At 44.1% G+C, this 18800-nt stretch overlaps 1 pseudogene across 1 annotated transcript; it reads left to right on the top strand.

Annotated features, from left to right (window-relative positions):
- The first annotated feature begins 369 nt into the window (after positions 1-369).
- Positions 370-8397, top strand: LOC118966737 (myosin heavy chain, fast skeletal muscle-like; annotated as a pseudogene). The gene is made up of 17 exons (XR_016491202.1): positions 370-510; positions 934-1072; positions 1803-1921; positions 2090-2239; positions 2337-2507; positions 2722-3065; positions 3350-3418; positions 3584-3707; positions 4088-4224; positions 4789-5044; positions 5847-6089; positions 6404-6601; positions 6782-7144; positions 7239-7365; positions 7539-7657; positions 7799-7995; positions 8145-8397. The product of XR_016491202.1 is annotated as a myosin heavy chain, fast skeletal muscle-like (transcript).
- The last annotated feature ends 10403 nt before the right edge of the window (positions 8398-18800 follow it).

Genomic DNA, 18800 nt, shown 5'->3' with positions numbered 1-18800 from the left:
TCTACTGCAATATGTTGTGTCACTTGGGTGTGATATATTACATTATGAATTGATTAAGCTACGCATAGAAATGAGTCGATGAGCGGGGATATTTGTTAATTAGAGAGGTACAGGATAGAGGTACAGGATAGAGGTACAGGATAGAGGATAGAGGTACAGGAGAGAGGTAGAGGAGAGAGGTACAGGAGAGAGGTAAAGGAGAGAGAGGTACAGGATAGAGGTACAGGATAGAGGATAGAGGTACAGGATAGAGGTACAGGATAAATGATCCCCCGTCTGTGGAATTCATCGTCCACATGATTAATACGATTACAATGAGTACATCCAACGTAACAAGGCATCTAGATATGGGTCAGGTCTTTGGCAAAGATGTATGAAGTAATGGACTGTGATCTGTTGTCCATAGAAATGTCACTCATCACCACCAACCCCTACGACTTCCCCATGTGCAGTCAGGGTCAGATCACTGTGGCCAGCATCAACGACAAGGAAGAGCTGGATGCCACAGACGTGAGTCAAACAAAGGGTTCCTCATATTCTATATATGGAATGGGTAGGACCACCGTACACACTGAATACACTGTGCAATTCCAACCTGGTGGCTGCTGGGAATTTTCATGTATTTGGTTTTGTTTTATTCTGCCTTGTTGTTAGTTAGGCATGTGCCTCAGGGAACTCTTCATGCCTTCACACTTCACCTTGAGGCCCATACTGTACATGTAAGACATCAACAAGAGAGTGTCACTAAGTCCCTGTGGAACTGTGTCAAATGTATCTTGTGATGTCATCTACCAGTGTTGGTCAAGTGTAATCACGTGGATCTGAGAAGCCAGTCAAATGTCCATCCCATTTGTTCTGGTGAGAAAACAGAACTGTAGTGTACTGTATGTGAGAAAACTACTGTTCACCGTTGTACTCCCTGTCTAATGCCAGGATGCCATTACAATCCTGGGCTTCACTAATGATGAGAAGATCAGCATCTACAAGCTGACAGGAGCTGTACTGCACCATGGCAACTTGAAATTCAAGCAGAAGCAGCGTGAGGAGCAGGCCGAGCCAGACGGCACAGAGGGTGAGTCCCACTCATAGATATACAATATGTAAAGCATTAGTCCCATTCCCAGTCCCACTCATAGATATACAATATGTAAAGCATTAGTCCCATTCCCAGTCCCACTCATAGATATACAATATGTAAAGCATTAGTCCCATTCCCAGTCCCACTCATAGATATACAATATGTAAAGCATTAGTCCCATTCCCAGTCCCACTCATAGATATACAATATGTAAAGCATTAGTCCCATTCCCAGTCCCACTCATAGATATACAATATGTAAAGCATTAGTCCCATTCCCAGTCCCACTCATAGATATACAATATGTAAAGCATTAGTCCCATTCCCAGTCCCACTCATAGATATACAATATGTAAAGCATTAGTCCCATTCCCAGTCCCACTCATAGATATACAATATGTAAAACATTAGTCCCAGTCCCAGTCCCACTCATAGATATACAATATGTAAAGCATTAGTCCCAGTCCCAGTCCCAGTCATAGATATACAATATATAAACATTAGTCCCAGTCCCAGTCCCACTCATAGATATACAACGTGTAAGATAGACAGAGCCTCCTCAAAGTCCGGCAGGAGATCATTTATGGAGACCAAATTCCAACCTCCAGAAATGATTTAAAATGATGGAAGTGGGTTCAAATCAAAACCTAACCCTTTTGTCAGTGTGACATCAGAAACACGTGATCTTGTGTTTCTGAGTCTGTTGTTGTTGGTTCTCTCTCCAGTGGCTGATAAAATCGGCTACCTGCTGGGCCTGAACTCAGCTGAGTTGCTGAAGGCTCTGTGCTACCCCAGAGTGAAGGTCGGCAATGAGTATGTGACCAAGGGACAGACTGTGCCTCAGGTAAGGCGGCCAAACACAGCATCTACCATTTTCTGAGCACCAGAAATATGTTGGTGATGAGTACATTACTTGTTTTGAATAGTGATGATGTTTTCCCCAAGCTCTTTTCACCTTGTCACTAGACATGGTCAATGTCTCATGTATTCATTTGAGGTATTATCATTGCAGGTTAATAACTTAGTCTCGGCTCTGGCCAAGTCCATCTACGAGAGGATGTTCCTGTGGATGGTCATCCGTATCAACGAGATGTTGGACACCAAGAATCCAAGGCAGTTCTACATCGGTGTGCTCGACATTGCCGGGTTTGAGATCTTTGACGTGAGTCTGAGACCAGAACAAGACAATTAGTTGTGATTGAGAGGGATTACAGCCTTGTATGATGATGAAACGATCCCTTCTGAAATTCCTTCAACAGTACAACAGCATGGAGCAGCTGTGCATCAACTTCACCAATGAGAAACTGCAACAGTTTTTCAACCACACCATGTTCGTCCTGGAACAAGAGGAGTACAAGAAGGAGGGAATCGTCTGGGCCTTCATTGACTTCGGCATGGACTTGGCTGCCTGCATTGAGCTTATTGAGAAGGTAAGCTGTCTGTCAGGATTATAATGGACCTCAACAGCAAAGCTCAAATGGAGATATTATTACATGGTACAACGCATCTGACTGTTGAGAACTCAATATGTTTCCTATTGTGCCACTAAATGAAGATACTCTTATAATAGCATATTTGCTAAAAGAATAAATGTGATCCTAAATGTAAATATCACTAATTTGATGTACATCTCTTTTCGTAAAGCCATTGGGCATCTTCTCCATCCTTGAAGAGGAGTGCATGTTCCCCAAGGCTTCAGACACTTCCTTCAAGAACAAGCTGTACGCCCAGCATCTTGGCAAAAACAAGGCGTTTGAGAAGCCCAAGCCAGCCAAAGGCAAGGCAGAGGCCCACTTCTCCCTGGTGCACTACGCCGGCACTGTGGACTACAACATCACTGGCTGGCTGGACAAGAACAAGGACCCCCTGAACGACTCAGTTCTTCAGCTGTACGGGAAGTCTTCAGTCAAACTGATGGCGACCCTGTATGTCGCTGCCCCACCTGAGGGTAAGATTAGCAGAACATCAAAATATTTCATGAAGAACTAGTGACAAATCAGTCCCATATTCTTTAAAGGGTCAGTCTGCAGTTTCTACATCCATTCCTGGATGTAGAGGTTAGAGGTTAAAAGATATGTACCCATTCATTCTTGAACATTTTTTCTTAAAGAACATCGGCTTAGTTCACCTGTCGTACCCCATCAGAACCCAAAATATGAGCTTGTTTTAATGTTTGTAACCAAAGTAAAGGGAAACATGCACTTTACAGCCTCAAAACATTATTAATACTATCATTTTGATATCATGGATGGTCAGTCCTTCAATATATAGCTCTGGAGGGTATCAGGATCTGCAGGAAGGGCTTCCCCAGCAGAATCATCTATGCTGACTTCAAGCAGAGGTACACGCGCACACACACACACACACACAAACACACACACACACACACACACACACACACACACACACGCTAATCTTCTCTAAGGGTTTTCCCAACATCAGAATAGCCTTATTATTTTACGTAATATAACCAGTCTATTACATCTTGACATTTCTCCTGATTCAGGTACAAAGTACTGAATGCCAGTGTCATCCCCGAGGGCCAGTTCATGGATAACAAGAAGGCTTCTGAGAAGCTGCTTGGGTCCATTGATGTGAATCACGAGGACTACAAGTTTGGACACACCAAGGTCAGTCAAAAACCCCCCAGCAAAAGATGCCAACTAAAACACAACTTCAATGATAATTTAAACTCATTAAATGTCTCTCCAGTTGATCTATCCATATTGTAATTATTTCTTAAAAATGTGAAGAAACATTGTACTCAATTCATTATCTTGTGCATTATGTCATAATGGTATGTCTGCAGTTATCTATATCAGTGTACATTATTAATCTACAACTATACAATAACTTACAACTCATTAACAACCCATCTCATGGTTTGTTTGTAAACATTACAATGTTTATGTTGTTCAAATCAATCTAGTGGTTTTGTTCCTCTCTTTGGATTCAACCTTTCTCTTTCCACCTGACTGGTTCCATAATTGACCATGTCAACCTGTGTCAGGTGTTCTTCAAAGCCGGTCTGCTGGGTGTCCTGGAGGAGATGAGAGATGAGAAGCTGGCCTCTCTGGTCGGCATGGTCCAGGCTCTCAGCCGTGGATTCCTCATGAGGAGAGAGTTCACCAAGATGATGGAGAGGAGGTGAGGAAGAGTAGACATCTTGGCAAAGAATTCTGTCAGCCTCCTGTATGTTTTGTATAATGATTGTGTCATTTCCCACTCCTTGAAGTTTGCAGTTGTATAAAAATATATATATTTTCTTCAAAACATATATTTTGACCCTTTAGTGTGCGTACTTTACTGTATTTATACTTTACTGTATTTATACTTTACTGTATTTATACTTTACTGTATTTATACTTTACTGTATTTATACTTGGGATATCGTTTTCCACAGGAAAAGTAAAAAACAAAAACACTGGAGGAGATCTTTAAGCATGTCACTCACCATGTCACTCACCATGTCACTCACCACGTCACTCACCATGTCACTCACCATGTCACACACCACGTCACTCACCATGTCACTCACCATGTCACTCACCATGTCACTCACCATGTCACTCACCATATCACTCACCATGTCACTCACCATATCACTCACCATGTCACTCACCATATCACTCACCATATCACTCACCATGTCACTCACCATGTCACTCACCATGTCACTCACCATGTCACTCTATCCTTTCTGTGGACCAGAGATTCCGTCTTCACCATCCAGTACAACATCCGTTCATTCATGAATGTGAAAACCTGGCCATGGATGAAGTTGTACTTCAAGATCAAGCCCCTGCTGCAGAGCGCTGAGACTGAGAAGGAGCTGGCCAACATGAAGGAGAACTATGAGAAGATGACGTCGGACTTGGCCAAGGCTCTGGCCAAGAAGAAGGAGTTGGAGGAGAAGATGGTGGCCATGGTGCAGGAGAAGAATGACCTGGCGCTTCAAGTCGCATCTGTGAGTGAGCAACAACCCTCATCAGAGCACATTTAGACACACAAGTACACAGACACAATCGCACACACATCAGCACATACGAACAATAATTTAAAAGGATGGCCTTGACTAGAATACAGTATATACATATGAACAATAATTGAATAGGAAAGCCTTGTCTAGAATACAGTATATACATATGAAGTACATAGAACAGTGATGACAGGTCTATGTACGTAGGGCAGCAGCCACTAGGGTGACTAGAATACAGTATATACTGTACACATGACGTGGGTAAAACAGTATGTCCCCCCCCTCCCAAGACTTGGGGAACATGCACACCTCTTCAAGGATGGATCAGTGTTCGATTATTAAAGTGGCCAGTGATGCCAGGTCTATGTACATAGGGCAGCCTAGGTAGTAACCGGCTAGTGATGGCTGTTTAACAGTCTGATGGCCTTGAGATAGAAGTTGTTTTTCAGTCTCTCTGTGTTAGTGATGGCTGTTTAACAGTCTGGTGGCCTTGAGATAGAAGCTGTTTTTCAGTCTCTCTGTGTTAGTGATGGCTGTTTAACAGTTTTATGGCCTTGAGATAGAAGCTGTTTTTCAGTCTCTCTGTCCCTGCTTTGACACACCTGTACTGACCTCACCTTCTGGATGATAGCGGGGTGAACAGGCGGTTGAAGTCATTGATGATCTTTTTGGCATGTGATATATATGTCATGCATTTAAATTGATTTGCTCTCACTTATTTGACTAAATGAAGTCTATATTTTGATACACAAAGTGAGAACACAGGTTTTTTCTCTTGTTCTGAAACCAGGATTCAGAGAATCTGAACGATGCTGAGGAAAGGTGCGAGGGGCTCATCAAGAGCAAGATCCAGCTGGAGGCCAAACTCAAAGAGACGACTGAGAGGCTGGAGGATGAGGAGGAGATGAATGCTGAGTTGACTGCCAAGAAGAAGAAGCTGGAGGACGAGTGCTCTGAGCTGAAGAAGGACATTGATGACCTGGAGCTCACCTAGGCCAAAGTGGAGAAGGAGAAGCACGCCACTGAAAACAAGGTCTTGTAGACAGTCTAACCAAACAATAATCCAAAGAATAATCAACTCAAAAAATAAATGTAATTCAAGTCTTTTTGTGAGTGCAGTAAAAATTAAGACACAAAATAGTAGAATTTCAGTTGTGGTTGACTCCCCACATTCATTATATGTTCTGCTCCCCCCTCGTTTATGATTTCCATTCAGCACACTGGCATGGAGTACAGGGCCATCTAGTGTTGAATCTATAGTACAGTACTTGTTGACACATTTCTATTATCCATTTAACCACTTATGGTGAAGTGACCAAAAACGAAATTTGTTGTGGCCGTTTTCAGGTTAAAAACCTGACAGAGGAGATGGCGTCTATGGATGAGAGTGTTGCCAAGCTGACCAAGGAGAAGAAAGCCCTCCAAGAGGCCCACCAGCAGACACTGGACGACCTACAGGCAGAGGAGGACAAAGTCAACACTCTGACCAAGGCCAAGACCAAGCTGGAACAGCAAGAGGACAACGTGATGTTGCTTCTTACCGTTGTTAGTGTGGTTCCTGCATGGGCCACTGTCTAATGAATATAGTAAATATGTTAGTATAGCTGTCTATGTATAAACACATTTATGCTAAATATACAGTACATGCTATTATTATGTAGTGAGGTTCAATTGTTTCAACTGTATTGTAGTGTTCATTCCCCCTGCTCCTGACCCTTTTTCTAGGCCCGTATTGAGGAGCTGGAAGAGGAAATTGAGGCTGAGCGTGCTGCCAGGGCCAAGGTTGAGAAGCAGAGGGCCGATCTCTCCAGGGAACTTGAGGAGATCAGCGAGAGACTGGAGGAGGCCGGAGGCGCCACTGATGCTCAGATTGAGATGAACAAGAAGCGCGAGGCTGAGTTCCAGAAGCTGCGTCGTGATCTTGAAGAGTCCACCCTGCAGCATGAGGCCACAGCCGCAGCTCTGCGCAAGAAGCAGGCCGACAGTGTGGCTGAGCTCGGGGAGCAGATCGACAACCTGCGCGAGAGCGAGTACAAGATGGAGATTGATGACCTCTCCAGCAACATGGAGGCTGTCGCCAAGACTAAGGTGAGTAGTGATGTTTTGGTCAAGCATTGTTGAGGGTCAACTAAATTACCATTCAATAAACTGAAGTTGACAGTCACATATGTTTCACTAACAGGGCAATCTGGAGAAGATGTGCCGTACTGTTGAGGACCAGCTGAGCGAGCTCAAGACTAAGAATGATGAGAATGCTCGCCAGGTCAACGACATCAGCGGACAGAGGGCCAGACTCCTGACAGAAAATGGTACCTCCAACAATGAACAACAAACCAATATAGTTCACCTCAGTAGTACACAATAACATGTGTCGGGGGCTGTAAATTCAGTCCACACAGTTTCTGCACTACGATTCCTCAAAATAAAATGTCAATCTTCGAGAACAGAGTCCCCATAACAAGATGTTCCTCTTTCCCTGCAGGTGAGTTTGGTCGCCAGCTGGAGGAGAAGGAAGCCCTGGTGTCTCAGCTGACCAGAGGCAAACAGGCCTTCACCCAGCAGGTGGAGGAGCTGAAGAGACTGATTGAGGAGGAGGTCAAGGTCAGGCATCCTAAATGGAAACCACCTTCCAGTTTAGATCTTTATCTACACATAGACTGTTTCTACACCTCCCTCAGAGACTTCTACTGTCATCTGTTTTACTCTCCCTCTCTAATCTCTCTGTCTTTCTTTATCTCTCAGGCTAAAAACGCACTGGCCCATGGTGTCCAGTCTGCCCGCCATGACTGTGATCTCCTGAGAGAGCAGTTTGAGGAGGAGCAGGAGGCCAAGGCAGAGCTGCAGCGCGGCATGTCCAAGGCCAACAGTGAGGTGGCTCAGTGGAGGACTAAGTATGAAACTGATGCCATCCAACGCACAGAGGAGCTGGAGGAGGCCAAGTGAGTTGCTCTCAATAGTAAAGACTAAAATAAAGGCTGTGGATGGTGAGGCTGGTTGGGGATCTGAGAAAATGTTACTTCAATATGTAGTGCAGTATTTGTTTCACAACAAGTTACTCACCATGACACCACCCGCTGTTGTCCAACAGGAAGAAGCTGGCCCAGCGTCTGCAGGAGGCTGAGGAGACCATTGAGGCGACCAACTCAAAGTGTGCCTCCCTGGAGAAGACCAAGCAGAGACTGCAGGGAGAGGTGGAGGACCTCATGATTGACGTTGAGAGAGCCAAAGCCATGGCCGCCAACCAATATTTGAAACTGGTATCATTTCCTATTTATTATTCCTCCAGTGTTGATCTTTTGTTTTGGACAGGCAGACCAGTTGTATAAGTGAAGCATTTAGAGAGAGGTTTAGTGCTTTTATATTTAATAATCTCAACCCACCCAATTCATATTCATTATATAGATAGGCATGCTTTATTTTGTCTGGATTAGCATCCCAGATAAATCTAAATATTTTTTGCTCATATGATTTGAAAAAAACGAATCATCAGGAGTAGGCAGCTCCGTAAGTAAGTGAGTAAGCTGAGATATGACTAAGTGTCACGCCCTGACCTTAGTTATCTTTATTTTCTTCATGATTTGGTTAAGTCAGGGTGTGACTAGGGTGGTTTGTGTAGTTTTTGTATTGTCTAAGGGTTTTGGTTTATTTATGGTGTTTAACTAGTCTAGGTGTTTATATGTCTATGGTTGCCTAGATTGGTTCTCAGAGGCAGCTGTTTATCGTTGTCTCTGATTGGGGACCATATTTAGGTAGCCATATTCAATGGATAGTTTGTGGGTTGTTATTCTATGTTTAGTTGCCTGTTTGCAGTAGTTATATAGCGTCACGGTTCGTTTTTGTGGTTTGTTCAGTGTTCGTTCTGTTCATTAAAAGAGTCATGTACGCTTATCACGCTGCGTATTGGTCTCCTCATTATGACGACCGTGACAGAACAACCCGCACTACAAGGACCAAGCAGCGTGAAAAGGAGGAACAGCGCCTGGGAGGAGATATTAGATGGAGCAGTCTCCTGCAGCTATTGGAACTGCGGTCAAGAACGTTGAGTTCATCTCATCCTATGTTGCCCTTCAGTCTCCACATTAGAAAAAATAAGTGTGCTATCTTGAACCTAAAATGGTTCTTTGTCCGTCCCCATAGGAAAACCCCTTCAATAACCGAGACTTGGCACTCTGGTACCGCTTGGCGGGCGGTAGCAGAGAAAACAGTCTATGACTTATAATGTCTGGTACCATGTTTATAATGTCTGGTACCGCTTGGCGGGCGGTAGCAGAGAAAACAGTCTATGACTTATAATGTCTGGTACCATGTTTATAATGTCTGGTACCATGTTTATAATGTCTGGTACCATGTTTATAATGTCTGGTACCGCTTGGCGGGCGGTAGCAGAGAAAACAGTCTATGACTTATAATGTCTGGTACCATGTTTATAATGTCTGGTACCGCTTGGCGGGCGGTAGCAGAGAAAACAGTCTATGACTTATAATGTCTGGTACCATGTTTATAATGTCTGGTACCATGTTTATAATGTCTGGTACCATGTTTATAATGTCTGGTACCGCTTGGCGGGCGGTAGCAGAGAAAACAGTCTATGACTTATAATGTCTGGTACCATGTTTATAATGTCTGGTACCATGTTTATAATGTCTGGTACCATGTTTATAATGTCTGGTACCATGTTTATAATGTCTGGTACCGCTTGGCGGGCGGTAGCAGAGAAAACAGTCTATGACTTATAATGTCTGGTACCATGTTTATAATGTCTGGTACCGCTTGGCGGGCGGTAGCAGAGAAAACAGTCTATGACTTATAATGTCTGGCACCATGTTTATAATGTCTGGTACCGCTTGGCCGGCGGTAGCAGAGAAAACAGTCTATGACTTATAATGTCTGGTACCATGTTTATAATGTCTGGTACCGCTTGTTGGGCGGTAGCAGAGAAAACAGTCTATGACTTATAATGTCTGGTACCATGTTCATAATGTCTGGTACCGCTTGGCGGGCGGTAGCAGAGAAAACAGTCTATGACTTATAATGTCTGGTACCGCTTGGTGGGCGGTAGCAGAGAAAACAGTCTATGACTTATAATGTCTGGTACCGCTTGGTGGGCGGTAGCAGAGAAAACAGTCTATGACTTATAATGTCTGGTACCATGTTTATAATGTCTGGTACCGCTTGGTGGGCGGTAGCAGAGAAAACAGTCTATGACTTATAATGTCTGGTACCGCTTGGCGGGCGGTAGCAGAGAAAACAGTCTATGACTTATAATGTCTGGTACCATGTTTATAATGTCTGGTACCGCTTGGTGGGCGGTAGCAGAGAAAACAGTCTATGACTTATAATGTCTGGTACCATGTTTATAATGTCTGGTACCGCTTGGCGGGCGGTAGCAGAGAAAACAGTCTATGACTTATAATGTCTGGTACCATGTTTATAATGTCTGGTACCGCTTGGTGGGCGGTAGCAGAGAAAACAGTCTATGACTTATAATGTCTGGTACCATGTTTATAATGTCTGGTACCGCTTGGTGGGCGGTTGCAGAGAAAACAGTCTATGACTTATAATGTCTGGTACCATGTTTATAATGTCTGGTACCGCTTGGTGGGCGGTAGCAGAGAAAACAGTCTATGACTTATAATGTCTGGCACCATGTTTATAATGTCTGGTACCGCTTGGCGGGCGGTAGCAGAGAAAACAGTCTATGACTTATAATGTCTGGCACCATGTTTATAATGTCTGGTACCGCTTGGCGGGCGGTAGCAGAGAAAACAGTCTATGACTTATAATGTCTGGTACCATGTTTATAATGTCTGGTACCGCTTGGTGGGCGGTAGCAGAGAAAACAGTCTATGACTTATAATGTCTGGTACCATGTTCATAATGTCTGGTACCGCTTGGCGGGCGGTAGCAGAGAAAACAGTCTATGACTTATAATGTCTGGTACCGCTTGGTGGGCGGTAGCAGAGAAAACAGTCTATGACTTATAATGTCTGGTACCGCTTGGTGGGCGGTAGCAGAGAAAACAGTATATGACTTATAATGTCTGGTACCATGTTTATAATGTCTGGTACCGCTTGGTGGGCGGTAGCAGAGAAAACAGTCTATGACTTATAATGTCTGGTACCGCTTGGCGGGCGGTAGCAGAGAAAACAGTCTATGACTTATAATGTCTGGTACCATGTTTATAATGTCTGGTACCGCTTGGTGGGCGGTAGCAGAGAAAACAGTCTATGACTTATAATGTCTGGTACCGCTTGGCGGGCGGTAGCAGAGAAAACAGTCTATGACTTGTAATGTCTGGTACCATGTTTATAATGTCTGGTTCCGCTTGGTGGGCGGTAGCAGAGAAAACAGTCTATGACTTATAATGTCTGGTACCGCTTGGCGGGCGGTAGCAGAGAAAACAGTCTATGACTTATAATGTCTGGTTCCATGTTTATAATGTCTGGTACCATGTTCATAATAACTGGTACCGCTTGGTGGGCGGTAGCAGAGAAAACAGTCTATGACTTATAATGTCTGGTACCATGTTTATAATGTCTGGTACCATGTTTATAATGTCTGGTACCATGTTTATAATGTCTGGTACCGCTTGGTGGACGGTAGCAGAGAAAACAGTCTATGACTTATAATGTCTGGTACCATGTTTATAATGTCTGGTACCGCTTGGCGGGCGGTAGCAGAGAAAACAGTCTATGACTTATAATGTCTGGTACCATGTTTATAATGTCTGGTACCATGTTTATAATGTCTGGTACCGCTTGGTGGGCGGTAGCAGAGAAAACAGTCTATGACTTATAATGTCTGGTACCATGTTTATAATGTCTGGTACCGCTTGGCGGGCGGTAGCAGAGAAAACAGTCTATGACTTATAATGTCTGGTACCATGTTTATAATGTCTGGTACCGCTTGGTGGGCGGTAGCAGAGAAAACAGTCTATGACTTATAATGTCTGGTACCATGTTTATAATGTCTGGTACCGCTTGGCGGGCGGTAGCAGAGAAAACAGTCTATGACTTATAATGTCTGGTACCGCTTGGCGGACGGTAGCAGAGAAAACAGTCTATGACTTATAATGTCTGGTACCATGTTTATAATGTCTGGTACCGCTTGGCGGGCGGTAGCAGAGAAAACAGTCTATGACTTATAATGTCTGGTACCATGTTTATAATGTCTGGTACCATGTTTATAATGTCTGGTACCGCTTGGCGGGCGGTAGCAGAGAAAACAGTCTATGACTTATAATGTCTGGTACCGCTTGGCGGACGGTAGCAGAGAAAACAGTCTATGACTTATAATGTCTGGTACCGCTTGGCGGACGGTAGCAGAGAAAACAGTCTATGACTTATAATGTCTGGTACCATGTTTATAATGTCTGGTACCGCTTGGCGGGCGGTAGCAGAGAAAACAGTCTATGACTTATAATGTCTGGTACCATGTTTATAATGTCTGGTACCATGTTTATAATGTCTGGTACCGCTTGGTGGGCGGTAGCAGAGAAAACAGTCTATGACTTATAATGTCTGGTACCATGTTTATAATGTCTGGTACCGCTTGGCGGGCGGTAGCAGAGAAAACAGTCTATGACTTAAATGTCTGGTACCATGTTTATAATGTCTGGTACCGCTTGGTGGGCGGTAGCAGAGAAAACAGTCTATGACTTATAATGTCTGGTACCATGTTTATAATGTCTGGTACCGCTTGGCGGGCGGTAGCAGAGAAAACAGTCTATGACTTATAATGTCTGGTACCGCTTGGCGGACGGTAGCAGAGAAAACAGTCTATGACTTATAATGTCTGGTACCATGTTTATAATGTCTGGTACCGCTTGGCGGGCGGTAGCAGAGAAAACAGTCTATGACTTATAATGTCTGGTACCATGTTTATAATGTCTGGTACCATGTTTATAATGTCTGGTACCGCTTGGTGGGCGGTAGCAGAGAAAACAGTCTATGACTTATAATGTCTGGTACCGCTTGGCGGACGGTAGCAGAGAAAACAGTCTATGACTTATAATGTCTGGTACCGCTTGGCGGACGGTAGCAGAGAAAACAGTCTATGACTTATAATGTCTGGTACCATGTTTATAATGTCTGGTACCGCTTGGCGGGCGGTAGCAGAGAAAACAGTCTATGACTTATAATGTCTGGTACCATGTTTATAATGTCTGGTACCGCTTGGCGGGCGGTAGCAGAGAAAACAGTCTATGACTTATAATGTCTGGTACTGTGTTTATAATGTCTGGTACCGCTTGGTGGGCGGTAGCAGAGAAAACAGTCTATGACTTATAATGTCTGGTACCATGTTTATAATGTCTGGTACCGCTTGGCGGGCGGTAGCAGAGAAAACAGTCTATGACTTATAATGTCTGGTACCATGTTTATAATGTCTGGTACCGCTTGGCGGGCGGTAGCAGAGAAAACTGTCTATGACTTATAATGTCTGGTACTGTGTTTATAATGTCTGGTACCGCTTGGTGGGCGGTAGCAGAGAAAACAGTCTATGACTTATAATGTCTGGTACCATGTTTATAATGTCTGGTACCGCTTGGTGGGCGGTTGCAGAGAAAACAGTCTATGACTCATAATGTCTGGTACCATGTTTATAATGTCTGGTACCGCTTGGTGGGCGGTAGCAGAGAAAACAGTCTATGACTTATAATGTCTGGTACCATGTTTATAATGTCTGGTACCGCTTGGCGGGCGGTAGCAGAGAAAACAGTCTATGACTTATAATGTCTGGCACCATGTTTATAATGTCTGGTACCGCTTGGCGGGCGGTAGCAGAGAAAACAGTCTATGACTTATAATGTCTGGTACCATGTTTATAATGTCTGGTACCGCTTGGTGGGCGGTAGCAGAGAAAACAGTCTATGACTTATAATGTCTGGTACCATGTTCATAATGTCTGGTACCGCTTGGCGGGCGGTAGCAGAGAAAACAGTCTATGACTTATAATGTCTGGTACCGCTTGGTGGGCGGTAGCAGAGAAAACAGTATATGACTTATAATGTCTGGTACCATGTTTATAATGTCTGGTACCGCTTGGTGGGCGGTAGCAGAGAAAACAGTCTATGACTTATAATGTCTGGTACCGCTTGGCGGGCGGTAGCAGAGAAAACAGTCTATGACTTATAATGTCTGGTACCATGTTTATAATGTCTGGTACCGCTTGGTGGGCGGTAGCAGAGAAAACAGTCTATGACTTATAATGTCTGGTACCGCTTGGCGGGCGGTAGCAGAGAAAACAGTCTATGACTTATAATGTCTGGTACCATGTTTATAATGTCTGGTACCGCTTGGCGGGCGGTAGCAGAGAAAACAGTCTATGACTTATAATGTCTGGTACCGCTTGGCGGGCGGTAGCAGAGAAAACAGTCTATGACTTATAATGTCTGGTTCCATGTTTATAATGTCTGGTACCATGTTCATAATGTCTGGTACCGCTTGGTGGGCGGTAGCAGAGAAAACAGTCTATGACTTATAATGTCTGGTACCATGTTTATAATGTCTTGTACCATGTTTATAATGTCTGGTACCATGTTTATAATGTCTGGTACCGCTTGGTGGGCGGTAGCAGAGAAAACAGTCTATGACTTCTAATGTCTGGTACCATGTTTATAATGTCTGGTACCGCTTGGCGGGCGGTAGCAGAGAAAACAGTCTATGACTTATAATGTCTGGTACCATGTTTATAATGTCTGGTACCATGTTTATAATGTCTGGTACCGCTTGGTGGGCGGTAGCAGAGAAAACAGTCTATGACTTATAATGTCTGGTACCATGTTTATAATGTCTGGTACCGCTTGGCGGGCGGTAGCAGAGAAAACAGTCTATGACTTATAATGTCTGGTACCATGTTTATAATGTCTGGTACCGCTTGGTGGGCGGTAGCAGAGAAAACAGTCTATGACTTATAATGTCTGGTACCATGTTTATAATGTCTGGTACCGCTTGGCGGGCGGTAGCAGAGAAAACAGTCTATGACTTATAATGTCTGGTACCATGTTTATAATGTCTGGTACCATGTTTATAATGTCTGGTACCGCTTGGCGGGCGGTAGCAGAGAAAACAGTCTATGACTTATAATGTCTGGTACCGCTTGGCGGACGGTAGCAGAGAAAACAGTCTATGACTTATAATGTCTGGTACCGCTTGGCGGACGGTAGCAGAGAAAACAGTCTATGACTTATAATGTCTGGTACCATGTTTATAATGTCTGGTACCGCTTGGCGGGCGGTAGCAGAGAAAACAGTCTATGACTTATAATGTCTGGTACCATGTTTATAATGTCTGGTACCATGTTTATAATGTCTGGTACCGCTTGGTGGGCGGTAGCAGAGAAAACAGTCTATGACTTATAATGTCTGGTACCATGTTTATAATGTCTGGTACCGCTTGGCGGGCGGTAGCAGAGAAAACAGTCTATGACTTAAATGTCTGGTACCATGTTTATAATGTCTGGTACCGCTTGGTGGGCGGTAGCAGAGAAAACAGTCTATGACTTATAATGTCTGGTACCATGTTTATAATGTCTGGTACCGCTTGGCGGGCGGTAGCAGAGAAAACAGTCTATGACTTATAATGTCTGGTACCGCTTGGCGGACGGTAGCAGAGAAAACAGTCTATGACTTATAATGTCTGGTACCATGTTTATAATGTCTGGTACCGCTTGGCGGGCGGTAGCAGAGAAAACAGTCTATGACTTATAATGTCTGGTACCATGTTTATAATGTCTGGTACCATGTTTATAATGTCTGGTACCGCTTGGCGGGCGGTAGCAGAGAAAACAGTCTATGACTTATAATGTCTGGTACCGCTTGGCGGACGGTAGCAGAGAAAACAGTCTATGACTTATAATGTCTGGTACCGCTTGGCGGACGGTAGCAGAGAAAACAGTCTATGACTTATAATGTCTGGTACCATGTTTATAATGTCTGGTACCGCTTGGCGGGCGGTAGCAGAGAAAACAGTCTATGACTTATAATGTCTGGTACCATGTTTATAATGTCTGGTACCGCTTGGCGGGCGGTAGCAGAGAAAACAGTCTATGACTTATAATGTCTGGTACTGTGTTTATAATGTCTGGTACCGCTTGGTGGGCGGTAGCAGAGAAAACAGTCTATGACTTATAATGTCTGGTACCATGTTTATAATGTCTGGTACCGCTTGGCGGGCGGTAGCAGAGAAAACAGTCTATGACTTATAATGTCTGGTACCATGTTTATAATGTCTGGTACCGCTTGGCGGGCGGTAGCAGAGAAAACTGTCTATGACTTATAATGTCTGGTACTGTGTTTATAATGTCTGGTACCGCTTGGTGGGCGGTAGCAGAGAAAACAGTCTATGACTTATAATGTCTGGTACTGTGTTTATAATGTCTGGTACCGCTTGGTGGGCGGTAGCAGAGAAAACAGTCTATGACTTATAATGTCTGGTACTGTGTTTATAATGTCTGGTACCGCTTGGTGGGCGGTAGCAGAGAAAACAGTCTATGACTTATAATGTCTGGTACTGTGTTTATAATGTCTGGTACCGCTTGGCGGGCGGTAGCAGAGAAAACAGTCTATGACTTATAATGTCTGGCACCATGTTTATAATGTCTGGTACCGCTTGGCGGGCGGTAGCAGAGAAAACAGTCTATGACTTATAATGTCTGGCACCATGTTCATAATGTCTGGTACCAATTGGCGGGCGGTAGCAGAGAGAACAGTCTATGACTTATAATGTCTGGTACCATGTTTATAATGTCTGGTACCGCTTGGCGGGCGGTAGCAGAGAAAACAGTCTATGACTTATAATGTCTGGCACCATGTTTATAATGTCTGGTACCGCTTGGTGGGCGGTAGCAGAGAAAACAGTCTATGACTTATAATGTCTGGCACCATGTTTATAATGTCTGGTACCGCTTGGCGGGCGGTAGCAGAGAAAACAGTCTATGACTTATAATGTCTGGCACCATGTTTATAATGTCTGGTACCGCTTGGTGGGCGGTAGCAGAGAAAACAGTCTATGACTTATGTCTGGCACCATGTTTATAATGTCTGGTACCGCTTGGCGGGCGGTAGCAGAGAAAACAGTCTATGACTTATAATGTCTGGTACCATGTTTATAATGTCTGGTACCGCTTGGTGGGCGGTAGCAGAGAAAACAGTCTATGACTTATAATGTCTGGTACCATGTTTATAATGTCTGGTACCGCTTGGCGGGCGGTAGCAGAGAAAACAGTCTATGACTTATAATGTCTGGTACCATGTTTATAATGTCTGGTACCGCTTGGTGGGCGGTAGCAGAGAAAACAGTCTATGACTTATAATGTCTGGTACCATGTTCATAATGTCTGGTACCGCTTGGCGGGCGGTAGCAGAGAAAACAGTCTATGACTCATAATGTCTGGTACCATGTTTATAATGTCTGGTACCATGTTTATAATGTCTGGTACCATGTTTATAATGTCTGGTACCGCTTGGCGGGCGGTAGCAGAGAAAACAGTCTATGACTTATAATGTCTGGTACCATGTTTATAATGTCTGGTACCGCTTGGCGGGCGGTAGCAGAGAAAACAGTCTATGACTTATAATGTCTGGTACCATGTTTATAATGTCTGGTACCGCTTGGCGGGCGGTAGCAGAGAAAACAGTCTATGACTTATAATGTCTGGTACCATGTTTATAATGTCTGGTACCATGTTTATAATGTCTGGTACCGCTTGGCGGGCGGTAGCAGAGAAAACAGTCTATGACTTATAATGTCTGGTACCGCTTGGCGGACGGTAGCAGAGAAAACAGTCTATGACTTATAATGTCTGGTACCGCTTGGCGGACGGTAGCAGAGAAAACAGTCTATGACTTATAATGTCTGGTACCATGTTTATAATGTCTGGTACCGCTTGGCGGGCGGTAGCAGAGAAAACAGTCTATGACTTATAATGTCTGGTACCATGTTTATAATGTCTGGTACCGCTTGGCGGGCGGTAGCAGAGAAAACAGTCTATGACTTATAATGTCTGGTACTGTGTTTATAATGTCTGGTACCGCTTGGTGGGCGGTAGCAGAGAAAACAGTCTATGACTTATAATGTCTGGTACCATGTTTATAATGTCTGGTACCGCTTGGCGGGCGGTAGCAGAGAAAACAGTCTATGACTTATAATGTCTGGCACCATGTTTATAATGTCTGGTACCGCTTGTCGGGCGGTAGCAGAGAAAACAGTCTATGACTTATAATGTCTGGTACCATGTTTATAATGTCTGGTACCGCTTGGCGGGCGGTAGCAGAGAAAACAGTCTATGACTTATAATGTCTGGTACTGTGTTTATAATGTCTGGTACCGCTTGGTGGGCGGTAGCAGAGAAAACAGTCTATGACTTATAATGTCTGGTACTGTGTTTATAATGTCTGGTACCGCTTGGCGGGCGGTAGCAGAGAAAACAGTCTATGACTTATAATGTCTGGCACCATGTTTATAATGTCTGGTACCGCTTGGCGGGCGGTAGCAGAGAAAACAGTCTATGACTTATAATGTCTGGCACCATGTTTATAATGTCTGGTACCGCTTGGCGGGCGGTAGCAGAGAGAACAGTCTATGACTTATAATGTCTGGTACCATGTTTATAATGTCTGGTACCGCTTGGCGGGCGGTAGCAGAGAAAACAGTCTATGACTTATAATGTCTGGTACCGCTTGGCGGGCGTTAGCAGAGAAAACAGTCTATGACTTATAATGTCTGGTACCGCTTGGCGGGCGGTA

The sequence above is a fragment of the Oncorhynchus mykiss genome, chromosome 23, assembly GCF_057628025.1.
Source record: "Oncorhynchus mykiss isolate SJ-2025 chromosome 23, ASM5762802v1, whole genome shotgun sequence".
Lineage (NCBI taxonomy): Eukaryota > Metazoa > Chordata > Actinopteri > Salmoniformes > Salmonidae > Oncorhynchus > Oncorhynchus mykiss.
The sequence above is the reverse complement of the archived record's forward strand: the minus strand, read 5'-3'. Positions and strand labels throughout refer to the sequence as shown.